Here is an 11,565-nt window from a genome sequence, read left to right as displayed (position 1 = left end):
AACCACAACACCTCGGAGCTCAAATCCCCAGGACACTGCCACAACCCCTAAATGTCAGGAGGCACCAAGAACAATGTTCTCGTCACAAAACTATCAGAACGATTCCAAGATACCCACGTGATCCTAAATTTTTTTCATGAAATTTGAGGAGAGAAGAGTCAAAACTTCTACGTTAGGAGGCCTCACCAGAGCGACAAAGGGACTGAGGAGTAAAAATAATCCTACTCTCCGATATATATAATCCTAAGACTCAAAACATTTTGTTCTAGACTCAACAAATCGGCGATTCGGGGCTCCTAAGTCGGGGCTGGCTCTGATTACCAACTTGTAACACCCACAATGCGGCTATATCTCCCACGTGTCGGGGCACGACTTAGAGGCATAGCCGCATGGTAGGCTTGTCGCAAGAGGGGTAATCTTTACACATCCCATGTACTGAATAAGAAAGGGATAAAGAGTCGGCTTACAATCGCCACTTCACACAATACATGAATAATGCATACATCATCCAAAGTACAATCAAAGGTCCGACTATGGAACCAAAATAAAAGAAGACAACCCCAAATGCTAGATCCCTGATCGTCCTAATTGGGCTCCTCTACTGATCATCCGGAAAAGAAACATAGTAATGGCTCAAATCCTCGTCGAACTCCCACTTGAGTTCGGTAGCGTCCCCTGCATTGGCATCATCAGCACCTGCATCTGTTTGGTAGTATCCGTGAGTCACGAGGACTCAGCAATCTCACACCCACGAGATCAAGACTATTTAAGCTTAAGGTTAGGAAAGGGTAGTGAGGCAGCAAGCACTAAGCATATATGGTGGCTAACATACGCAAATAAGAGAGAGAAGAGAAGCAATACACGGCCGAGAAGCTATAAATGATCAAGAAGTGATCCTAAAGGTACTTACGTTCAAGCATAACACGAGACTGTGTTCTCTTCCTGGACTCCGCTGAAAAGAGACCATCATGGCTACACACGTGGATGATTCATTTTAATTAAGTTAAGTGTCAAGTTCTCTACAACCGGATATTAACAAATTCCCATCTGCCACATAACCGCGGGGACGGCTCTCGAAAGTTTATACCCTGCAGGGTGTCCCAACTTAGCCCATCACAAGCTCTCACGGTCAACAAAGGATATTCCTTCTCCCGGGAAGACCCGATCAGTCTTGGAATCCCGGTTACAAGACATTTCGACAATGGTAAAACAAGACCAGCAAAGCCGCCCGATGTGCCCACAAATCCTGATAGGAGTCACATGTATCTCGTTCTCAGGGCAACACCAGATGAGACTAGCTACGAGTAAAAAAACCAACCCTCAATTTTCCCCAAGGTGGACCCGCAGGAAGCTCGGTTCGGACCAACACTCAGAGGAGCACTGGCCCGGGGGGTTTAAAATAAAGATGACCCTTGAGTCTGCAGAACCCAAGGGAAAGGTATATGGTGGTAGGTAGGAAAATGGTAAAACCAAGGTTGGGCCTTGCTCGAGGAGTTTTATTCAAGGCGAACTGTCAAGGGGTTCCCATAACACCCAACCACGTAAGGAACGCAAAATCAAGGAACATAACACCGGCATGACGGAAACTAGGGCGGCAAGAGTGGAACAAAACACCTGGCATAAGGCCGAGCCTTCCACTCTTTACCAAGTATATCGATGCATTAAAGTAAATAAGAGATTATAATGATATCCCAACAATATCCATGTTCAAACATGGAACAAGCTTCGTCTTCACCTGCAACTAGCAACGCTATAAGAGGGGCTGAGCAAAAGTGGTAACATAGCCAAACAACGGTTTGCTAGGAAAGGTGGGTTAGAGGCCTGACATGGCAATATGGGAGGCATGATATAGCAGGTGGTAGGTAGCGCGACATAGCAATAGAGCGAGCAACTAGCAAGCAAATAAAGAAGTGATTTCAAGGGTATGGTCATCTTGCCTGCAATGTTCTCGGAGCTGTCGAAAGCTTGATCCTTGTTAGCCTACTCAATAGGTTCCTCGGTCACGTACTCGTCTCCCGGCTGTACCCAAAGCAAGAACACAAGCAAAAGGAACAATAATCAATCACGTTGCAATGCACAAGCAACATGATGCAAAACATGGCATGATATGCAAGACATGATATGCAATGCATATGCGTGCTTCAGAAGGGAAAGAATGATCAAAGCTTCAACTTGGCAAACCAAGTGTGCCTATGGAAAGATGAGATGATTTGGGGTGAAATCGATATAAACATCACCGGAAATGGAAGCACGGTTTGCAAATGGCAAGCATCACAAGAATGACGCAAAACTGCGATTAACAGCACGACGCCACTTAGAATGCAACAAGAAACTAAGCTACTGCACTCCAACATAGCAAAAAAGCATAGTGAAGTGATGTACAAGAGATGCTTGACAAAACATGAACACTCAGCTACGGCTAAATCACACAAGAGCAGGTTCAAACAAGCATGGCAAAAGTGCAAAAGATATCAGCTTCAGAGACTTAGTGAAAATACTAACATGCCAAAATCAACATCAGGAAGAAATGTTTAGAGCAAGCAAACAACATGCTACAGGAACATATCATAGCAAACAAAGGCATGGCATGATTCTACTAAATGCATAGATCAATAGTACCTTACTGGTCGTGAGCCAAAAAGGCGCAGAAGATATGATGGCACCCATGTAAACATAGCAAGTTTTATTAACAGTTTCGGACTTAGCAGAAAAACAGAGCATGGTATAAACAGAATTATGATAGCAACTTTGCGAGCTCAAACTACTCACCACAAAGCATTGCATGACAAACAAGCATACCGACAGCAATATGACATGTTCATGAAACTAACCATGGCAAGAGCAAGTTCATAGGATGCATGGATCACTAGCAACAACCATGGTAGTATTGATTAACATGTTACCATTCTGCCAGGAATATTTTATAGCAAAAGTAGAGCAAGAACAAGACATTCTAGAGCACTCCATAATTGCAAACAGGGTCATGGATAGATAAAGCATAACCACATGTTCAAAACATCCTTACTGAAGCAACTCAAAACACACATGGATCTCACTGTAGCATCATGTTTACATGGCATCAAAATAACAACTGGAAAAAGACTACTTTGCATGCTCGTGCTAGTCACCACATAGATCACAAAAACACAAGACAAGCACCTCTGTAAATATGGCATGTTGTAGTCCAAAACACATGTAGACCTCAAGCTCATATGATGTACACATCAAATGCAACAAAAATGACAAAACCTCATGATCTGATAAGTAATAGCAGTTAACATTTTAGCACACTTGCATCAATGAAAATGGCATCATAACAGATAGCAACATGCATGGAAATGCTTCTAACGTGAAGAGCTCAACGATACGAACAAATCGACATATCATATGCATGATTTGGATCTAGGTGCATCAAAATATGGCAAGATGAACAGGGCATAAAAATATTACAGAAGAAAGACTTTGACGAAATCGGGGTCAACCTAGGGTTTGCATGCTTCCCGATGCACGACTGGATCTCACCGGAGTTGGTGCTCGCCAGAGTTGGGGCTCGCCGGAGTTGGGCGTGGAGGAGGTCCGAGTTGGCGGGGAGGTCGCCGGCGGGTCGGGGACGCCGGATCCGGTGAGGAGGAGGTCCGACGCGCGCGGATCCGGGCAAGGAGGCGGCAAGCGTACCCGGGTCCAGCGAGCCGTGGCGTCCGAGACGCGGATCCCCCCAGCGAGGAGCTCCGGCCACGAGGTTCCTGCGAGGACGCGGTGGCGATGGCCGCGGGTGAGAGGGGGAAGTAGAGGCGGGGAGGAAGGAGACGGCAAGGACATCGTCCTGGAGCTCACCGGCTGCGAGGCGCGAGAGCACGACGGCGCTCGGCGGTGGAACGATAGGCGGCGGCGCTAGGGTTCCAGCGGAGTAGGCGGCGGCCTCGGGCGTGGGCCTCGCGCAGGTGGCGGTGGTTGGGGCGGGCTCCCGCGGGCTCCGCGCGGGCAGAGCGGGTCGTGGCGGCGATGGGTGGCAGAGGGCCACGGGGCGCGGCGGGATTGGTTGTGGGCGCGGTGGCGGACGCGTCCAACACGGGGCTTTTATATAGGTAGAGGGAGTTTGGAGTGTCCAAATGACGTGTAGTTTTCGGCCCACACGATCGTGATCCGACGTCGGAGGACATGGAGATGGTTTAGATGGGTTCTTGGGCCGTTTTAAAGGGGCGTTGGGCTGCAACACACAAGAGGCCTTTGCGGTTACCCGGTTAATTGTTGGAGCATCAAACGGACTCCAAATGGAATGAAATTTGACAGGCGGTCTACCGGTGGTGTACCAAGGCCATTTGAAAAATCTCGGCCCATTTCGAGAACGTTTAAAACCCACTCACGAAAAGAGATAAGAGAGCTGCACCGGTGCATGTAGGAGTGTCGGATTGCGAAACAGACAACCGGGAAAATGCTCGGATGCATGAGACGAACATGAATGCAAATGCGATGCACATGATGACATTATATGAAACGCATGACATGAACAAAAAGCAAAATGAAGACAAAAACCCAACCACGAAGGGAATCTCATAACTTAAAGCCGAAAATGGGAAGAGTCAGAGTTACAAATATGGCAAGTTACATCCGGGGTGTTACAATATAAAATATAATATATAGGGGTATAGATATAGGTATGTGATGCGAAAGCCACCCATCATCTCCAATTAGAATAGTGTGTCCATGCACGGATGCAATGCGGCCAAACGATGTCTGCCATCGATATCTTAAATTCAAATCAATTTGACCTTGTTCAATGTGTATACAGTACAACATGCTCGTTTCCAAACCACAACACGCATATCTCAGTTATATTCATGCATGCATGGGCTTCAAACATCATGATCTCTTATTCAAATATTTGAATTCAACTTTACATTGATTATGACCTCACCTAATATTTTACACCCACACAGTCGTCTTCTCTTTTATAATTGTACCACTAACTTTCTCCCGTGCATGCATGCACACATAGTACAAGTCGACATTATCCATCACCCACATGCAATCTTTTTCTTCCGGTCGGTCTCCCATGCATGCACACAAACATACACCTCCCCCTCTCCATCATATCGGGCATTCTTTATCTCTCACTTGCATGCGCAATGATCGATGTTCCTCTATGTGTGTGCATATATAGCTACGTCTTTCACAGTTTCCCACACAAACCGATCAATCTATATATCTAGTGAGGTCTCATCCTCTTTCCCACGTCCACATCGATCAATCTATACCTCTCTATATAGGATTACATAGATAATACACACACATTAATTATATATCCAACGTCCCCCTCTCATCATCCATGTCTTCTGCTTCATCTCTCAGACGCGCACACAGTGGCGAAGACAGGGGGCAGCAAGGGCCCTCCCCCCGTAACATCACTATATATCGAGGCTAATATGAATGTGATCATTAGACAATCAATTGCTGGTAAAATGGTTTAAGTTGATGAATTGGCCCTCCTCGTAAAGGATTAGCAATGCTTGGCCCCCTAGCTCATTTATTTTTCATGGCTCCGCCACTGTGCGCAACGACGCACGTTCTCGCCCCCTCTCTTTAAACATCGATCTCGCACTTGTGCACTCCTTAATAGTCTCCCTCCACTTGGCCCCACGCACCATATACTAGCCCCCGCCGGATTTTGCCACATGTACAATCTAGCAGACTCCATGGTTGAACTTAAGCATAATGCACAAACCTCAAAACACAAGTGCTTCTCCTTTGTTCTAGAATCTTCCGTATCATAACTGCCCAAACATTTTTTCTAGTTGAATTGCCATTATTTTACTTTATGCTTTACAATGCACAATTCCACAAATCATAAAATAGATTAAGGGCTTCTTTGATTCAAAGGATTCTCAAAGGAATTTTGGAGGATTCTAATCCTTAGGAATTTTGCCTATCTTGGTTATTTGATTCGTAGGATTGTAAACCATAGGAATTTTTTATAGGATTCATTTGCACTAGATTTCATAGGAAATATCCCATCCACTTAAACCTCTTTCAAAGAATCCTGCATTTTTTCTATGCACAATCAAACACTCGTACAATCCTGTAGGATTCAAGATGACACCCCACTCTAATCCCATGTTTTTCCTATTCCCGCGTTTTGGAAATCCTACAAATCAAAGAGGCCCTAGCTTTTTTATAAAAACTAATTTATTTTGAATGAGATGAACTATAAGAATTAAACGAATGTCTACATCAGGCATATATGACTCAGAGCTTACATGTTATAGTGTGGTATTTATTCATAATTTGGTTGCCAAATCTGATGCATGCAATGCACGTGTACCTTACTAGTACTTCGAGTATGTGCAAAACACGTAAAATAGGATTCCAATGGCAAGCTACACAATGTCTCTCTTACAGTTCATGAAGCCATGCGGCACATGTGGAGTTGTTGTTGCAACCTCCATGTGTGGATTGATCACAGTGACGTGATGCTTGTTCCAGAAGAATGTACTCGTCCTCTCTGAGCCACACTGGCGGTACATGCACGAAGCGAAGATGTGCACGTAGGCCACGCATGCACTCATTCCCTCGCACGCACACGCGGGTACATGGGGGGGCATATTTTTGTATGAAGATCCACCCCATGTGATAATTTGACACGTGTACAGTCCTTCACTTCATTGATGGTAAATTAATACATCGCATGCAAATTGAGTGGACGTGAGGGCGGAAGAAAGACATTACTACTCCACTGTGCGCATGCGAGTAGTTAAATCATGAGTTGCTAGTACTTCCCTTGGTATCCTTCGTATTTTGTGCCAATTTTTGACTATATTTGTAAGTAACATAATATTTATGCATGTCATAAAAAGTGGCACAAAAAAAGGGTGGCCAATAAACTAGGACGCAGACAGCATGATCATTTTTGACAGGGGTACTGTTGGTGGGCTTTGTATTTAAATATGGACGGAGTGGACTAGTACTACCTTTATCTTTGCCTCGTAGGGCTCTCCCAGCGCCTAGGCTCGCCTCCCCGCCTCGCCCACCAGATCCCGCCATGGATAATCCCTTAGATCCTAGGATCCCACGGGCGAAACCCACATATGTTTTAGAGGGGATCCATTGCTCTCGATTCACAGGTCGGTGGTGCCGGAGGACATGCCAGGGCTGCATTTTAGGTGGTGGGCAGCAAGGGATAATCGGATCGAGGATGCGTCGCATCGATTGGAGAGAAGTTCCAAGGAGCTGCGCCTGGCGCAGCACAAGGCGGAGGCGCAAGTCGATCTCAGGGGAGAGATGCTGACGGATGTCAGCATCTGGCAGCGTAGCATTGATTTCAAGCTAGGGCTAATGGCAGAGATCATATTCACTGAGTCGACTACGTAGGAAAGAACGCGCATGCATGCGCAATGGCATGAGCAGTTGGTGCAACTGTTCAAATGGGCGGTAGGAGAAGCCAAATCCCGGGGCAGTTGCGGTGGCGCCGCTGGGCATGCATCGTAGGCGAGGTGAGCTTCCCTCCTTCCCCGCCAGTGATGCAGTGACCTAGTCGGTTGTTGTTGCAGTGAACTAGCAATGCCATGTCGGTTTGCAACCTTGACAATCACTCCATCTATATGTATTGTATTCCTGTGAAAATACTTGGTCGTTTGGAAAAAGATGGTAAGTGATTTATCACTAGTTTTAGAATGCTTGGTCGTGACAATCAACCGAAGGCACAACCAGAAATCTCCATCGCATAATACTTTACGGTTGGTCGCACCAACAGACTGTCGGTCGGACCCATGTCTCACCGAAGGGACACTCATTGGCTTGGTCTGACATGTACGACCAGTTACATCACTGACTTCTGCGACCGCATTTGAGCAGTGTAGTACTCCCTCTATCTCAGTTTACAAGTCATGCACGTGTACCTAGGTCGTTAAATTGACCAACTTAATAAGAGGCATACATTACGAAAAATATATCATTACAAACTTCAAATATTCTTTTTTTCATGATATATTTTTTATGTAAAACAATTTATTTTATATAAGTTACATTGACGACCTAGATACACGTGCAAGCCTTGTAAACTGAGATGGAGGGAGTACTTGAAATTTATGTTCCACTAAACTCATTGAAAGCCGTTTTGGGCCTTGAAACCATAACCATCAATTAGTCTTTACCTTGTTCCCATCACATTCCAAAGTACTAGTGCTACAATTAAGTGCAAGCCTGCTCACACCTACTAGTACGTACCAAACCTGAATGTGTTCCCACTATGCATGTTTTAGTACTAGTGCTAGTACTTAGGTTATAAAAAGGGGAACTACCTAACCGAAAATTACTCTACCTTACTCCTCATAAGTCCTTCTTCTTCGTCCGTCCTTGCCATGGCCGGTATGCACAGCTCTAGGTCAAGAACTACTAGTAACAAGGGAGCGGCAACCAAGGCTGCAGAAAAAAAAGATAGGGCTCGCCGCCATGCAAAGAGCTCGAAAGATCTCTCATGGGCAGGCGATAGCCACTAGGAGCGCCCTAGCCGCAGAGGCGAACATGCCGACCTGGCGGCACTGGAGTCGTTATCCCTCGACGGCATGCCCGATCAGCTCAATAAGCACCTCAATAAGCAGAAGGAGTTCATCCACGACTTGGTGGAGCTACTGAAGGAGAGGCTCGAAGACATTTCCGCTGAGCTCAATGAGAAGGGGGAGTTGACCGCCGGCTTGGTGATGTTGCTGAAGAAGAGCATTTCCTCGGAGAAGAAGGCGACCGGCGAAATCCTGCAACTTCAGGAGGACAAGGCGAAGCTCTACCACGATCTCGGCCTGCTGAAGGTGGAGAACGCCGGCTAGAAGAAGCTGCACGAGAATAGTAGTTCCTCAATGAAGATGTTGCAGGACCTTGTCATGGAATAGAAGGAGGACTTGGTGAAGCTCCACGTCGAGCACCCGGCTACTATCAAGGTACGTAATGCGGCCGTGGAATAGATGATGAAGGCTCACGCCGAGAAGTCCCGCGCCATGGACAGAATGAAGAAGATGGCGGGGGAGACGCGCAAGGAGATGGAGGTCGTGGAGGAGATGAAGAAGCGGTTACGACTCCGCGGCCAGCAACCCTTCATGTAGTAGAGAGCAGCGCCCCAAACTTGTGTGTGTGTCTTCTTTTTTTGGTGTGATAATCTTACTTCTACTTTTGCTCGTGTGTTTATTCTTTTGCTTCGGGTGTTTCTCTGCACGAGTCACATTCTCTGCGAGGCATGACTAGAAAAATGCTAACAATGAGATGACTAGCAAATTAGATCATTTTTTATCTCCATATGGCACTGGGCTGCCGTGTTTCGTGCTCCTCCATTGTACTGCTCGAGTGGAAAACTTGAGTATACCCCACGGTTCTTTGCTCCACCCCAGGTCATGGGAACATTTATACAAGCAGTCAAATCACAAGGCCCCGCCTTCCAGTAGTAATGAGCCATCAAATCACAAAGGCCCTCGCCTCCCTTCAAACCGACCAAGCTAGACTGCCCCGCCCTCTATCCTTTTAAAAAATGTATACTTTTGTACGGTAGTAGTATCGATGGATTGTGCCATGGAGCAAAACTAACAAGATGAAATTAAAGCAAAAAGGCGGTACATATAGAGAGAGCTCATCGCCAAATTATGCATATAGTAGTATTAAAATGTTGGGGAACGTAGTAATTTCAAAATTTTCCTACGCACACGCAAGATCATGGTGATGCATAGCAATGAGAGGGGAGAGTGTTGTCTACGTACCCTCGTAGACCAAAAGCGGAAGTGTTAGTACAATGCGGTTGATGTAGTCGTACGTCTTCACGATGCGACCGATCAAGCACCGAACACACGGCACCTTCGAGTTTTGCACACGTTCAACTCGATGACGTCCCTCGAACTCCGATCCAGCCGAGCTTTGAGGGAGAGTTTCATCAGCATGACGACGTGGTGACGATGATGATGTTCTACCGACGCAGGGCTTCGCCTAAGCACCGCTACGATATGACCTAGGTGGATTATGGTGGAGGTGGGCACCGCACACGGCTAAGAGATCCAAGGATCAATTGTTGTGTCTTTGGGGTGCCCCCTGCCCCCGTATATAAAGGAGTGGAGGAGGGTGAGGGTCGTCCCTCTCTATGGCGCGCCCTAGGGGATTCCTACTCCCACCGGGAGTAGGATTCCCCCTTTCCTAGTAGAACTAGGAGCCCTTTCAAGTAGTAGGAGTAGGAGGGAAGGAAAGGGAAGGGAAAAGGAGATGAAAGGAAGGGGGCGCCCCCCCTACCTAGTCCAATTCAGACCAGCCCATGGGGAGGGGCACGGCCACCCTTTGAGGCCTTTCTCTCCTTTCCCGTATGGTCCATTAAGGCCCAATACGAATTCCCATAACTCCCCGGTACTCCCGAAAATACCTGAATCACTCGGAACCTTTCTGATGTCCGAATATAGTCGTCCAATATATCGATCTTTACGTCTCGACCATTTCGAGACTCCTTGTCATGTCCCCGATCTCATCCGGGACTCCGAACTCCTTCGGTACATCAAAACACATAAACTCATAATATAACCGTCATCGAACTTTAAGCGTCCGGACCCTACGGGTTCGAGAACTATGTAGACATGACCGAGACACGTCTCCGGTCAATAACCAATAGCGGAACCTGGATGCTTATATTGGCTCCTACATATTCTACGAAGATCTTTATCGGTCAAACCGCATAACAACATACGTTGTTCCCTTTGTCATCGGTATGTTACTTGCCCGAGATTCGATTGTCGGTATCTCAATACCTAGTTCAATCTCGTTACCGTCAAGTCTCTTTACTCGTTCCGTAATACATCATCCCGCAACTAACTCATTAGTTGCAATGCTTGCAAGGCTTATAGTGATGTGCATTACCGAGTGGGCCCAGAGATACCTCTCCGACAATCAAAGTGAAAAATCCTAATCTAGAAATATGCCAACCCAACAAGTACCTTCGGAGACACATGCAGAGCACCTTTATAATCACCCAGTTACGTTGTGACATTTGGTAGCACACAAAGTGTTCCTGCGGTAAACGGGAGTTGCATAATCTCAGTCATAGGAACATGTATAAGTCATGAAGAAAGCAATAGCAATAAACTAAACGATCAAGTGATATGCTAACGGAATTGGTCAAGTCAATCACATCATTCTCCTAATGATGTGATCCCGTAAACAAATGACAACTCATGTCTATGGTTAGGAAACATAACCATCTTTGATCAACGAGCTAGTCAAGTAGAGGCATACTAGTGACACTCTGTTTGCCTATGTATTCACACATGTATTATGTTTCCGGTTAATACAATTCCAGCATGAATAATAAACATTTATCATGATATAAGGAAATAAATAATAACTTTATTATTTCCTCTAGGACATATTTCCTTCATAAAAAAGCTAGTACGTGTTTAAATGGGGTGCTAAATTATATTAAAGAAATTAGCATACCTATTTAATTCTTGGGTTCTTATTATTTATTCCACTAGTTGTGTATCACTACTCAATTTTTCCATTAGAAGTTACAACTACTCAAAAATGCCATTGATCCGTGAGATGCCTGCTCAAAAA

Source organism: Triticum aestivum, chromosome 4A, assembly GCF_018294505.1.
Source record: "Triticum aestivum cultivar Chinese Spring chromosome 4A, IWGSC CS RefSeq v2.1, whole genome shotgun sequence".
Taxonomy (NCBI): domain Eukaryota; kingdom Viridiplantae; phylum Streptophyta; class Magnoliopsida; order Poales; family Poaceae; genus Triticum; species Triticum aestivum.
The sequence above is the reverse complement of the archived record's forward strand: the minus strand, read 5'-3'. Positions refer to the sequence as shown.